The sequence below is a fragment of the Typopeltis vanoorti genome, chromosome 23 (genome assembly GCF_054136105.1).
Source record: "Typopeltis vanoorti isolate ZY-2024b chromosome 23, IOZ_Tvanoo_1.0, whole genome shotgun sequence".
NCBI lineage: Eukaryota > Metazoa > Arthropoda > Arachnida > Uropygi > Thelyphonidae > Typopeltis > Typopeltis vanoorti.
In genome coordinates, this window is record NC_143571.1 from 2,391,319 (window position 1) to 2,404,225 (window position 12,907).

The 12,907-nt window shown below is 37.5% G+C and overlaps 1 protein-coding gene across 1 annotated transcript in view; it reads right to left on the reverse strand.

The window, feature by feature from the left end:
* Positions 1-12,907, reverse strand: part of LOC150093573 (tetratricopeptide repeat protein 28-like) — a 462,929-nt gene that overhangs the window by 148,055 nt on the left and 301,967 nt on the right. The gene's annotated exons all lie outside the window — the stretch shown is intronic.

The following is a 12,907-nucleotide window of genomic DNA, read 5'->3' on the forward strand; positions in this document are numbered from 1 at the left end:
TAGAGTGACTGATGAAGAGGACATAGTGGAGTTGTTCAATGAGCACTTTATCGGAGTATTTCATCCTGGAGGAGGTTTTAATGCTAGAGGGACAGGGCAGGATCAGGGTTTAGAGGTGCAAGAGGAGAGGGTGTTCAAAATACTGAGTACTCTGGATACCAATAAAGCTGTTGGACTGGAAGGTATTTCACCATGGCTTTTGAGAGAACGTACTAAAGAACTGACAGCTCCGTTGACCTGGCTTTTCAATAAAAGTCTGGCTGAAGGAAAGGTACCCAGGGATTGGAAGGAAGGTAAGATAGTGCCGCTGCATAAGGGCAGTAGCAGACTGGAAGTGTATAATTACAGGCCTGTTTGTGTGTCATCAGTAGTTGTTAAGGTCTTGGAGAAATTAGTGAGGGACAATATATGGCATTGGGTAGATGAGGGTAATGATATCTGTGAGAATCAACATGGATTTGTTAAGGGGCACTCTTGCTTTAGTAATATGAATGTCTTTTATAATAAAGTGAAAAGAACAGTTGATGAGGGAAAGGCATATGCTGCCATTTTGTTGGATTTTGCAAAGCCGTTTGACAGGGTGCCACATGATAATCTGATATTTAAGTTGCAGTACATGGATTTAATGTTGGGCTAGTCAAATGGGTTCAGGATTGGCTGACTGATAGGTATCAGAGAGTTGTGTATGATGGGGCAATATCAAGGAAGCAAAAGGTTACAAGAAGGATTCCACAGGGCTCAGTACTGGGACCTGTAATATTCAATCTTTATATCAATGATATTGTCAATGGATTGCAAGGGGACATTCAGTTGTTTGCAGATGATGTGAAGATGGGAAGGATTATCAGTAATAGTGCAGATGTGGCAGCCCTGCAAGAGGATTTGAATAAACTAGACATATGGGCAAATAAATGGGGATATCGGTTCAATGCAGCAAAATGTAAAGTCTTGAGGTTGGGGATCCATCGATGGGAGGATGCGTACTTGATTGGAGGAGCTGTACTGGAGGAGGTAGGGGAGACAAGAGATCTGGGAGTTATGATTGATAGAAAACTGAAATTCAGGGAGCATATTGCAAAGGTGGTGAGGGTAACTCAGAGGATTGCTGCAATACTGAGAAGGACGCTGATCTACAGAGATAAAAGAGTTATCATTCTGTTGCATAAGGCCTTGATCAGACCACACTAAGACTATTGTTCTCAGATTTGGTCCCCAGGATTTGAAGGGTATAAATTGACTGTGGAAAGGGTACAGAGGCAGATAACAAAGATGGTTTCAGGACTGTACAATATGAGTTATGAGGATCGACTGAGGGAATGTGGACTGCAGAGTTTGGTGGACTGAAGAAGGATGAGATGATATGATCGAGACTTTTAAACTGTTGAGAGGCAGTTACAGGGTAGATACTGGAGAGTTCTTTCACTTGGTGGAATGGCGGGAAGGAGCGATGACATGGGGCCATTCCTGGAAGTTACGAAAGGAGGCTGTGTGCACAAGAGGGTGAGGAGTGGTTTCTTTGCATGGAGGGTAGTTGAACCTTGGAATGCATTGCCTGAGAGAGTGGTTGGAGCGAGAACGTCAATCGGTTCAAGGAGTGGTATGATAAACTTTGTATTTCCTGAAAACAACTTCTCACAATGAGTCTTTTGACTCCATGAAGGCCTGGATAATAATAATATATGCAGGAACTAAAAAGAGTAAAAGAAACTAATGTGAAGAAACAAGGCAATCCTAAAATACACATGTTGAACAGATTTATTTTATTAATTACTAATAAAATAAAACTTGACGTTTCGACCCCTGTATCGAGGTCATCATCAGAAGAATACAAGTGTATAAGGAACCAAGCAACATGCTCATGCCCTGTATACCGGTAAACTAAATCTATGTAGTTAATTAATCCTTTTCCCTAGTCTGACCTCTTGTGATAAAAAAATAAAATAAAATAAAATAAAAAAATTTTAAAAAAATAATAACAGATAAATAAATTAAAAAAGAATAATAATAATAAAAAATAAAAATAAATAAATAAATAAATAAATACAACTATAATAAATTGCTAAAGTCCTCATGTATTAATATTCTTCTGGATAGTTCTGATTGTTATAATATGATTTCTTTCAGTTGCTGTTGAATGTTACAAACACTTTACCAGTTGTCTTCTTTGCAGTGGGATTTTTCTATGGCTAGTTTGGGTTGTTATACAGGTTGTAGATGGGTCTTCCACATTCTTGAAATGGTTAGGCAATCAGATTTGGGTTGTGTTGTAGCATTTCACATGACTCTTTAAATTTTCTCTCAAACCAGGTTTTGGTGCAGTGTAGGGACTTGGTATTTTTCCAATCAATTCTGTGGTATGTTTGGAGTGCATGGTCAGGAAGGCCGGTTTTCCCAAAATGGAGGTATTTAATGTGTCGTTTGTATTCGTCTTGTCTGATTGGGATAGTTTGCCCTGTTTCCCCTATGTATGGTATGTTACATGTGCATTGTATTTTGTATTTGTTGTTGATGTAAGGATTTATTTATTTGTTGATCTAAAGATCCTCTTCCACCCCTGGGTGGGCTAAGTGTGGAAGAGGATCTTTAGAAGAACTGAGTAGGTGTCTTAACTTATTTGGGGATTTAAAGGTGGTTTTAATGTTTTATTTGCATAGTGTTCTGTCTATTTTTTCAGACATGCCTCTAACATAAGGAATGGCAATAGAATTCTTGAAATCATTTTTGTTCTTACTGGTATCTTTATGGAGGATCTTTTGAATAGTTTTTTTACTGTATCCATTTTTGATAAATGTTTGGTTGATGATCTTGTATTCCTGGTTTAGAGCCTGTTGATTAGAACAAATAGTTAGGATTCTGTGTTTAAGGGTGCTTATGACACCTAGTTTTTGTGTTGGGTAGTGGTGGTAAGAATTTTTGTGTATATATTGGCCTGTGTGGTGTAGGTTTGCAGCAAACTGAGAAGGTGAGACAGCCAGAGAGAAGACGTGTGACAAGTGTGTCTAGGAAAGGAAGAGAGTTGTTTTTTTTCATTTCAATGGTGAATTGGATACATTTGTGTTGTTTGTTTAGGTGGCTAAGGAATGTATTTAGAACTTCGCGGCCGTGGGGCCATATGGCGAAAATATCGTCGACGTATCTGAGCCAAATTTCAGGCTTTAGACATGCTGTCTCTAGAGCACGTCGCTCAAAGTCTTCCATATAAAATTAGCTATTGGGGGGGGGGAAGTGGTGAGCCAATGGCTGTACCTTCTTTTTGAAGGTAAAAATTGTTTTGCCACACGAAATATCCGGAGTGGAGTACGTGGGCAAAGAGGGCCGTGATGTCGTGTGAAAATATGTTCTGTAGGAGAAAGATCATGTCATTGATTGGGACATTGGTAAAAAGGGAAGTTATGTCAAAGCTGACTAATAAATCTTGGTCGTTGAGTGTAATGTTTTTAATTTTATTAATGAAATGGTGTGTATTTTTTATGTAGGAAGGGGGACTGACCAACCAATTCCTTGAGTGTGGTAGCTAATTTTTTGGGTAAGTGATAATTTGGGCTGTCAATTCCTTCAACAATCGGACATAGCAGTGTGCCTGGTTTGTGTATTTTTGGCAGGCCATAAATTCTGGGCGCACGGGCATAATGAGGTATTCATTTTTTTGTTGTTTCTTCGTACCATGTGTGGACGGATTTGATTAATTCAGTTGTTTTCTTTTTGTTATGTTTTGTGGGGTTGTAGTTTACCATTTGGCAGGTGTTGTGGTCCGATATTAAATGGTTTATTTTTTTCAATGTATGTTGTACAGTCTAAAAGGACAGTGGCATTGCCTTTATCTGCTTTCGTGATTATGTCTTGGTTATTTTTTAAGGATTTAAGGGCTAGATTTTCGGTTTTGTTTAAGTTGGTGCTTAGTTTTTTGTTTGAATTTAGTATACACGATGTTTCCATTTGTATTTTACCAGCCAAAATGGTGGGGAGGGATCTTAAGCCTCTCTTGATATGATACACGATATCAAGTTTGTTCACTGACCTAATTAACTACGTAGATTTAGTTTACCAGTATACAGGGCATGAGCATGTAGCTTGGTTCCTTATACACTTGTATTCTTCCGATGATGACCTCGATACAGTGGTCGAAATGTCAAGTTTTATTTTATTAGTAATTAATAAAATAATTTGTTCAACACGTGTGTTTTTGTGTCCCTAAATTTACAAATATGAGTGCTGATCACCGTGTAACTTTAAAAGAAAGAATCCTAAAGTCTGATTGCATCACTTAGCAGGTTTGATTGGATCTCAACAGTTGAGCTGTTGAGATCCAATGACTTCCAGATTTAATGAGAATAATTCATGACTTCCAGATTTAAGGCATTTTATGAATCCAATCTTATTCAGGTCTGGACTGTTTTCTTAGGCAGAAGCTCATTTAATAAACAGTCTTTCATACTTGTATTTGCTTCTATGAATTGGCCTTTTCCCAACAGATTCTGTGGCAAGTGTCCTGGTCTAAAAGTCTCTTGAGCAGACATAATGGTGATACCATAGTCATAGTTTTGTGTTCAGAGATTCTGATGATAGCTGTCCTGCCTGTTTGGCCATAGTAAGAATGTTTACAGCTGCAGAGCACTTAGAAGACATCAAGCAAATCTAAGGAATGCAGTTAGTCCTTAGGAACAATAAGGGATGCCAATTTTTTGTGTGATCCAAAAGTGGTAACTATACTGTGTTCCACTGAAGCATGCAGGAAATCGCTTCCTCATAGAAAACAGCCAATTCCACTAACAGAAAATAGTCCCTTCTTAGAATGCAATTAATATATCATTTGGACATAAAATTATGAGTGTATTTAGTCTTTTATAAATTAAAGGGAAACTGGGAGGCCCAGGGTGGACAGGGATACACAGCGTGAGAAAGGTGGATGCTCCAAGAGGAGGTGAGAGCATGTGTAGGCAGGAAAGTAATGGGATGACCAGGGATCAAGAGGAAACAGATGTTGTTGCAAAGGGTTCTAAAATGAAGAAGCAGAAAGAGAAATGGCCCCAGTCCAGCATGGAGAGAGCACATCGAGTGAATGGTATCAGTGGAACTAGCTGTAGATCCAGAAATGAGTTGTTGTGTTTGTATACCAATGCTAGAAGCATAAGAAACAAGGCGGATGAAATAGTTGCACTAATTGTGTCTGTGTACCCAGAGATTGTTGGAATAAGTGAGACATGGTTAGATGAGGACGACATCCTGACAGGAATAGAGATGGAAAGGTATGATGTGTTTCGTGAGGATAGAAGGGATAAAAAGGGAGGGGGAGTGCTATTGATGATAGAGAAAGAGTTATGTCCATACAAGGTAGAGATGCAAGAGGGAAATAGGGCCAGTGGTTTTGAGGCAGTATGGTGTGAGATAGAGGTGAATAGAATCAAATACTTGGTGGGATGTTGTTATAGACCTGGTAATGTGGATGGTGGTGATAGTGAAATGTATAGTCAAATAAGCCAAGCAAATAAGAAAAGGGTGATCATTATGGGTGATTTTAATTATGGCAATATAGACTGGATTGAAGAGATAGAGACTGGAAGTAGAGAAAATGAGTTTCTTGAGTTTTTGAGGGATAACTACCTCAGACAGTATGTAACAGAGGGCACACGAGGATTAAGGGTCTTGGATTTGGTCATCTCATCGGAGGATGTAATTATAAATGAGGTGTCAAATCATCCACCAATTGGTGAAAGTGACCATGAGGTGATTACCTGGGTGGTTGCCAGCAGTGCAAGGACCCCTGTGAAAAAAGGGTATATGTGGAACTACAAGGGGGGTGATTATGAAGAGGTCAGGAGACAGCTTGCAGATGTAGCATGGAATGAGGAGTTAGCTGGAAAAGAGATCAATGCAGCTTGGGAGATTTTCAAAAACTATTTAGTAGATGCAATGTCTAAATGTATACCACGGGTGAGAAGGTTAAATAAGGTAGGTGTGAGATGGATGAATAAAGAGATTAAGCATGCAATACAGAAAAAAAAGGCATTGTGGAGACAGCATAAGAGAAGTGAAAGTAACCAATTTCATGAGGTCTACAAAGACCAGGCAAGGAGGGTGACTTGGTTGGTGAGAGTAGCTAAAGAGAGGTATGAACAGCAGTTAGCTAATGAAGCCAAAAAGAATCCTAGGGAGTTCTTTCGATATGTAGCCAGCAAAAGAAAGAATGATTATGGAAGGATGACATTGATTGGAGGAAATGGTATAAAGACAGCTGTTGCAGAATGTGTTGTGGAGATACTTAATGAGCAATTCATAAAGATCTTTCAATCTTGTGAATGTGACTTCATGGAGAGATTAAGAGCAGTTGATGATGGGGAGGAGAGACTGACTGTAAGTGAGCAAGAGGTGTTTGGGGAGTTGAGTAAACTAGATGTAAATAAGGCTGTGGGACTTGATAATATATCACCACGTATTCTGAAGGAGTGTGCCAGAGAGTTGACACCTGCCTTGACATATTTTTTTAATACGAGTCTTGCACTTGGTCAAGTTCCTAAAGAGTGGAAGGAGGGCAAGATTGTGCCACTTCATAAAGGAGGTGATCGAACTCAAGCATCAAACTATAGGCCTATCTGTGTGTCAGGTGCAGAGTTGTAAGTTGTTGGAGAAGCTTGTGAGAACTAGGATCCAGAGTTGGGTTGACAACAATGGTATAATCTTTGATGGACAGCATGGATTTGCTAAAGGGAGGTCATGTTTTAGTAATCTACTTACTTATTACAATAAAGTGACTGCTTCCTTGGACAGAGGAGAAGGATACACAGTAATATACTTGGATTTCGCAAAGGCTTTTGATAGAGTACCTCATGATAAGTTGACAGTCAAACTAGAGCAGATGGGGTTGGATATTAGATTAGTGCATTGGATTGGAGACTGGCTATCTGATAGGTATCAACAAGTTGTGTATGGGGGTGCAATATCCAGGAAAAGGAAAGTCACTAGTGGAGTGCCTCAGGGGTCTGTTTTAGGGCCATTACTATTTAACTTATATATTAATGATATTGGTGAAGATTTGGATGGAGATATTCAGTTGTTTGCAGATGATGCAAAGTTGGGACGAACCATAAAGAGTAGTGAAGATGTTGTGGCCTTGCAAGAAGACTTGAATAAAGTGAGTGATTGGGCAAGCAAATGGGGATGTGAGTTCAATGTTGCAAAATGTAAAGTTTTAAAATTTGGAAAACAAAGATGGGATGCAGAATTTATGCTTGGTGAGAATATACTGTTGGAAGTAGAGGAAATAAGAGATCTGGGGGTGATAGTGGATAAGGATCTAAAATTTAGGGGACACATCGCCAAAATTGTGAAGACAACACAACGACTTCTGGGAATGATGCGGAGGACACTGACATGTAGAAGTAGGGAGATACTTGTTCCAATGTATAAGGCTTTGATTAGGCCACACTTGGACTATTGTGCCCAGATTTGGTCACCGGGTTTTCAGAAGGATGAAGAGATGTTGGAAAGGGTCCAAAGGCGACTGACTAAGGTAGTTTCTGACCTCTGGAATGTTGAGTATGAGGAAAGATTGAAAAGATGTAATTTGCAGAGTCTCGTGGAGAGAAGGAAGAGGGGAGATATGATAGAGACCTACAAGTTGGTAAGGGGTTGTTATAGGATAAATGGTGGAGAAGTTCTACAGAGAATAGTGGGAGATCAGGGGAGAACCAGAGGTCATCCCTGGAAACTGTATAAGGAGGGTGTGAGTAAGGGAGTGAGAGGCAGGTTTTTTTCGTGCAGAGTTGTGAGTGATTGGAATGCCTTGCCTGAGAGCGTGGTGTCTGCAAGTAGTTTGAATGTGTTTAAGACACGGTATGATGAGATGTGTGTGTAAGATAAAAGGACCTCCTAGATGAGTCTTTGACTCCATGAGGTCTTGTTTAATAATAATAATAATAATAATAAATAAATAAACTGGCTGATTGGTTTGACCAATCACATTGCTCCATGGTCATGCCATGATTTCAATATCAAAATAAACAACATGTTGGATGAGACAGGTATTTCGAATGCAACTCCAGATTTTTTTATTCGAAATTCTCAATGGGAAAACATTGACAAGTCAGTCAAAGCAAATTTGATAAATATTTATGCAAAAGCTGTGAGCTTTACACCCTGGCAAGACCAAGGAAGAAAGTGTAGTAATGGTGAGTGAGCTGACTGGTATTTCAGAGAGAACCATCTTCAGTGTGAAAGCTGATAAAAAGAGGTAAGAGGTCACATGTGTTGAAGACAACACCCAAAAAAGCAAGCACAACGGGGACTTAAACTTGGCCAATCCAGTGCAACGCACTCGATGCCAAGATTTGATGACTTTGTTCGATCTGCCATTTGCCAAAAGATTCGTGCATTTTTCTTCAAGAAGGAGCAGCACCTACTGAACAAGCTGATTGTTGAAGTTAACATTGATCCTGATCTGCAACAAATATCAAGAACAACATTTTATCAGATAGTGGAGGATCTTGGCTTCATGTACATAAAACAGCAATGTGCATCAGCCTTCATAAAATGAGAGGATGTAATTGCTTGGTGACATCCATTCAATAACGACTGCCATTGTTAACTGTTATTCTGAAAAATTGCTTCAATTTGATTAACTTCAAAATTCAAACACAACACACTTGGTCACAACAAAACAAGACTAAAATTATGCTAAAATTACACTAAAGTTATATATCATTACCAAAAGATAAGTTTCAATTAATATTGAAACTTATCTTTTTTTCACAGATTGTATTTTGCAGGAGACTGAACTTTTCACCCTCTAACAGCCCCATATAGATCATATAAATCATTAAAAAAAGGCTGATTAGCTTTATAATTCTCTACTAGTTTCTTTTAACCTCCCTACCGGCCAATGTGGATGAAATAGTGACACCAAATTGCACTTCTTATCCACATTATTCAATGGGTTTTAGAGTTTCATATCCAGATTTAGCTTGACGTCTATAGACGTCGTGGCCAGTTGGGGGGTTAATACACTTCTCCAGGAGAGCTTGCAAAGTATAAGATGACAAAATAGATGTTTACTGCATACAAATGATGGAATCAATCCTTGAAAAGGGGTTAACAGTGATTATGTGCTTAGCAGGAAGCTTCGGAAAACAAAAATCAAGCCATCATTCTACATTAAGACTGGTCATTGTTCATCAAAAATCTTATGTAGACAGACACCTTAGATATGGTGCACGTTATGTATTTAAATATAATAATTAAACATCTCTATTGTCATTTGACTTATACTTTGCAAACTCTCCTGAAGAAGTGTATAAAAAGTGTATATGAAAGTAATAGATTATAGTGCTAATACAGGTGACTCTCATCACAATAAATACCACTGTAACAAATTACTAACTAGTCCCAACAAAGACAGACTTCGTAGGTACAGTACAATGCTAAAAAAAATCACTAGAACAAACTATACACTATAACAACTATTCCTACAGTCATTACGCTTTTGCTATAGTTAGAGCAGCTGTACAGTATGTTTTTTGTGTTAATTTGGTCTACATACTGGAACTCTCAAGGAATGAAATCTTTCCCCATTGCATCTTACTGGTAACAATATGTGGCATGTGGTAGTGAAGCTTGGAATTTAACAAAATATATGGTTCACAGATTGTACTCAGAGAAGAATGAAAAGGAATATGTTTGGTGTAGTGTGTAGAGACAGGATACTCTCTCAGTTGATGAGTTCAAGAATAAGTATACAGGATATTGTCCAATACATCATACATTCAAAGTTGGGCAGGACAAATTATAAGATAAAACTGAGATAACTTTCATCTGCCTAACAGATGGTAGTATGCAGACAGAAAGATCAACTAATAGATTTTGAATGAGATTATGGGACTGCTGTAGTGCAGTAAATGAGGAATGCTGAAAGGAGAGTGGAATGGAGCAAAATGAAGCAGTAGATCCAAGATAAAGAAGAGAATGATGAACTCAGCTGTCATTTTATAGAAAGGGAGTAAATTATCAGAGATAAGACTTAAAGATGTATCCCCCCCCCCACCCACCCATCATATTTCTCTCCACTCATTTTTGAATTCTACCCTTAATTTTCAAATATTTTAACTGCTCCTAGGTTTCTACTCCCTTATAGTGTTGAAGATCTTTCCAGTACTGAGACAAATTAACTAGCCTGATCAAGGACTTCCAGTTTTTCCCATGCTTATCTCATCTTCCTACCATCTGTGGAATAATAATTATTCTTCATTTTACTTACCACTTGGTGATAGAAGTCTTTGAGTCTTTGGCCTGCTCAGTTAATTACATCTCATCTGATTTTGGTGGCCAGAGTAGGTAAGGTCACTCTACTTGCCTGTGCTTTGTACTACTCATGAGCTTGCTGGCTCAATTTTCTTTATATTCTCTTTTGTAACTTCTTCCTTTATTATATTGTGAAATTTTTATCTCTTGACTCAGTTAAAATCTTTTTCATAATCTGTAAATTCTCCCCCTCCTTTTTTTTCTATGGTTTTTTTTAGTCTAAGTGTAAAAAAATCACCCATGAAACACCTGTCTTTCCTTAATCTGTCCTAATCCTCTAATAACAAACTCTCAGCAATACAGGCAGTCCTTTTTATTTAAAATATTACTCCATAATTTGATTATATTGGATGAATTTAAGAGAAACCATCAGGGGCATTAATGACTACTAGAGTAGAATTTCACTGACCGCTTTTTTGATTTTGCATTGATTGACTAATAATGACAGTTTGGAAAACTCGTTCGCAGAGTACATAAGTTCTTTTCGCTATACACTTTGGTATTAGGTCTAGCTACTCACTGATGAAGCCTCAAAAAAGGCTGAAACCGGTCTGGGTAGTGACCTCCCTCCATAATGTAATAACAGCATACATTTCCTAGGAAATGTGTTTTTACATTATGGAAAATACCTAAGAATAGCGATCTGAACTTCCTCCACTTCTGCCACGAGTTGCCCGGTACTGTACTACGTACTATGATCACTTGCATTGGCTAACGCTAGTGTCGCCGATACTTTATAGTTTACTATAATTGGGAAGAAACTCTCTGATTCCGATCTTTGAGTTTCTTATTCGGTTTTAAAACTATGCGGGATTTAATATCCCCTTAATTTAAGTAATGACAGTTATAATAATAATCTTGTGCTAAACTTAGGCTAGCTTTTGAGAATCAAATTAATTGTGAAACAACTACAGGATACATGATAATGACTGCATTCCCAACTGAACTTTCAGAAAGTAAAATTTTATTTTATATGTACTCTTATATAACAATGTTACTGTTCTACGTTTAAATAGTTTTAATATTATAATTCCGGTGTTTAGGATTTATACATTGATTGTTATTCATAATGGTATTTTAGGGATGAGATGACAATATAGATGAAATAATAATAATGTAAGTATTCTTTCCAATATTTTTTCAGAGCCTCCATTCTTTAGTCAGTTTTGACAGAGCCCTTTAGTTGGAAAGATCTGGGTTCGAATCCCATCTATGACATGAAGAATATTTTTTAGGGTTTTTCAATCAAATGTGAGTACTATCTCATATGGTTGTGAAGAGCTTTTTCTCCTAGAAACCCAGGTTTTTCATCCCTCAAAACAGGCAAAAACCAGTCCTTTGCAACACATATCTATAGACATAAATATTTAGCGCTTGGAAAGGAAGGCCTTTTCTATAGGTAAGAGGTCAACATCTGATTGATTTTGTAGAATAGTGATTATAGAACAAGGATACTATGCTGTTCTACACATGCTCGCAACTGAATTAAAAACGTCTATGCAGATGTATGAAAATGTTACTTACACAGTGCATATGTGAATTACTTAGTTATTTGTGTCACCAGGTGTTCTAGGCAATATTTAAGAATGCTGCTTTCAGTACTTGTCAATAATGTTAATCACAGTGGGAGAAACAAAGAATCTTTCGAAGTTCAATAAAGAGCTTATTGTGAGTACCCATCTGGCTGAAGCTACAAGTTTGATAACAGCAGAGTTGACTGGTTTCTCAAAAGGTAAGATATCCCAGGGGTTTAATCAGTGGAAAACTAACCCACGTTGCTTCTCTAAAATCTTTGGTCCTAAGATAGATAGTCTGTCAGAAATGAGATTGCTGTCATCTGAGAAGGCTTAACAGAACTTTCTGCATGCAGCAATTGATTGAAGCATTTAATGAAGGCTGTTTTTGACCCATATCTCACTGAACTATGTGCAGGGAATTGAAGAGAACTGGTATTGGCAGTCACATGTTTATATGGAAACCACCGATTTCTGTGAAGTTTGTAATTCAGTGGCTGGTATGCATATAATCACTATTCTCAGCACTTGAAAAATTTTGTGCTGGCTTTTCAAGCAAATCTCAACAGTCAGATGTCAGACTGGGTGTACTCTACCACAGCCACCTACTGTATCATAGGCATGTGTTAAATCCTAGATGTGGTCAAATTATAAGGTTTGCGAATATTATGGTTCATTTTGATCCTGTATAACTAACTACCAGTGTGGTAGTTATACAAGGTATAGTTAAGCAAATATGTTAACTACTATTAGTGTGTTTATCAGTCTATGAAGAAAAATTCATTTAAGTAATATAAGTAATACATGGCAATTTATTATTTTTATTATATTTTTATAAGTAATAACAAGACATTTATTATGTTTTTTTTTTATTAGTGATACTATTTTTCACTATATTTTTGCTTCTGGCATTTATTCAAGACCTGGTCTTGAAACCAGGTCTTGAATCACATGGGGAAAAAAAAAAAAAAACCAACCAATTTCTTCTCTACCATTATAAACAAAGGCTGAAAACATTCAATATCATAAAAATGTTAATTAAAAAAAAAAAAACTTAGGTGTATACACATAACTAAATTAGTTCATTCCTGAATTCTGATTGA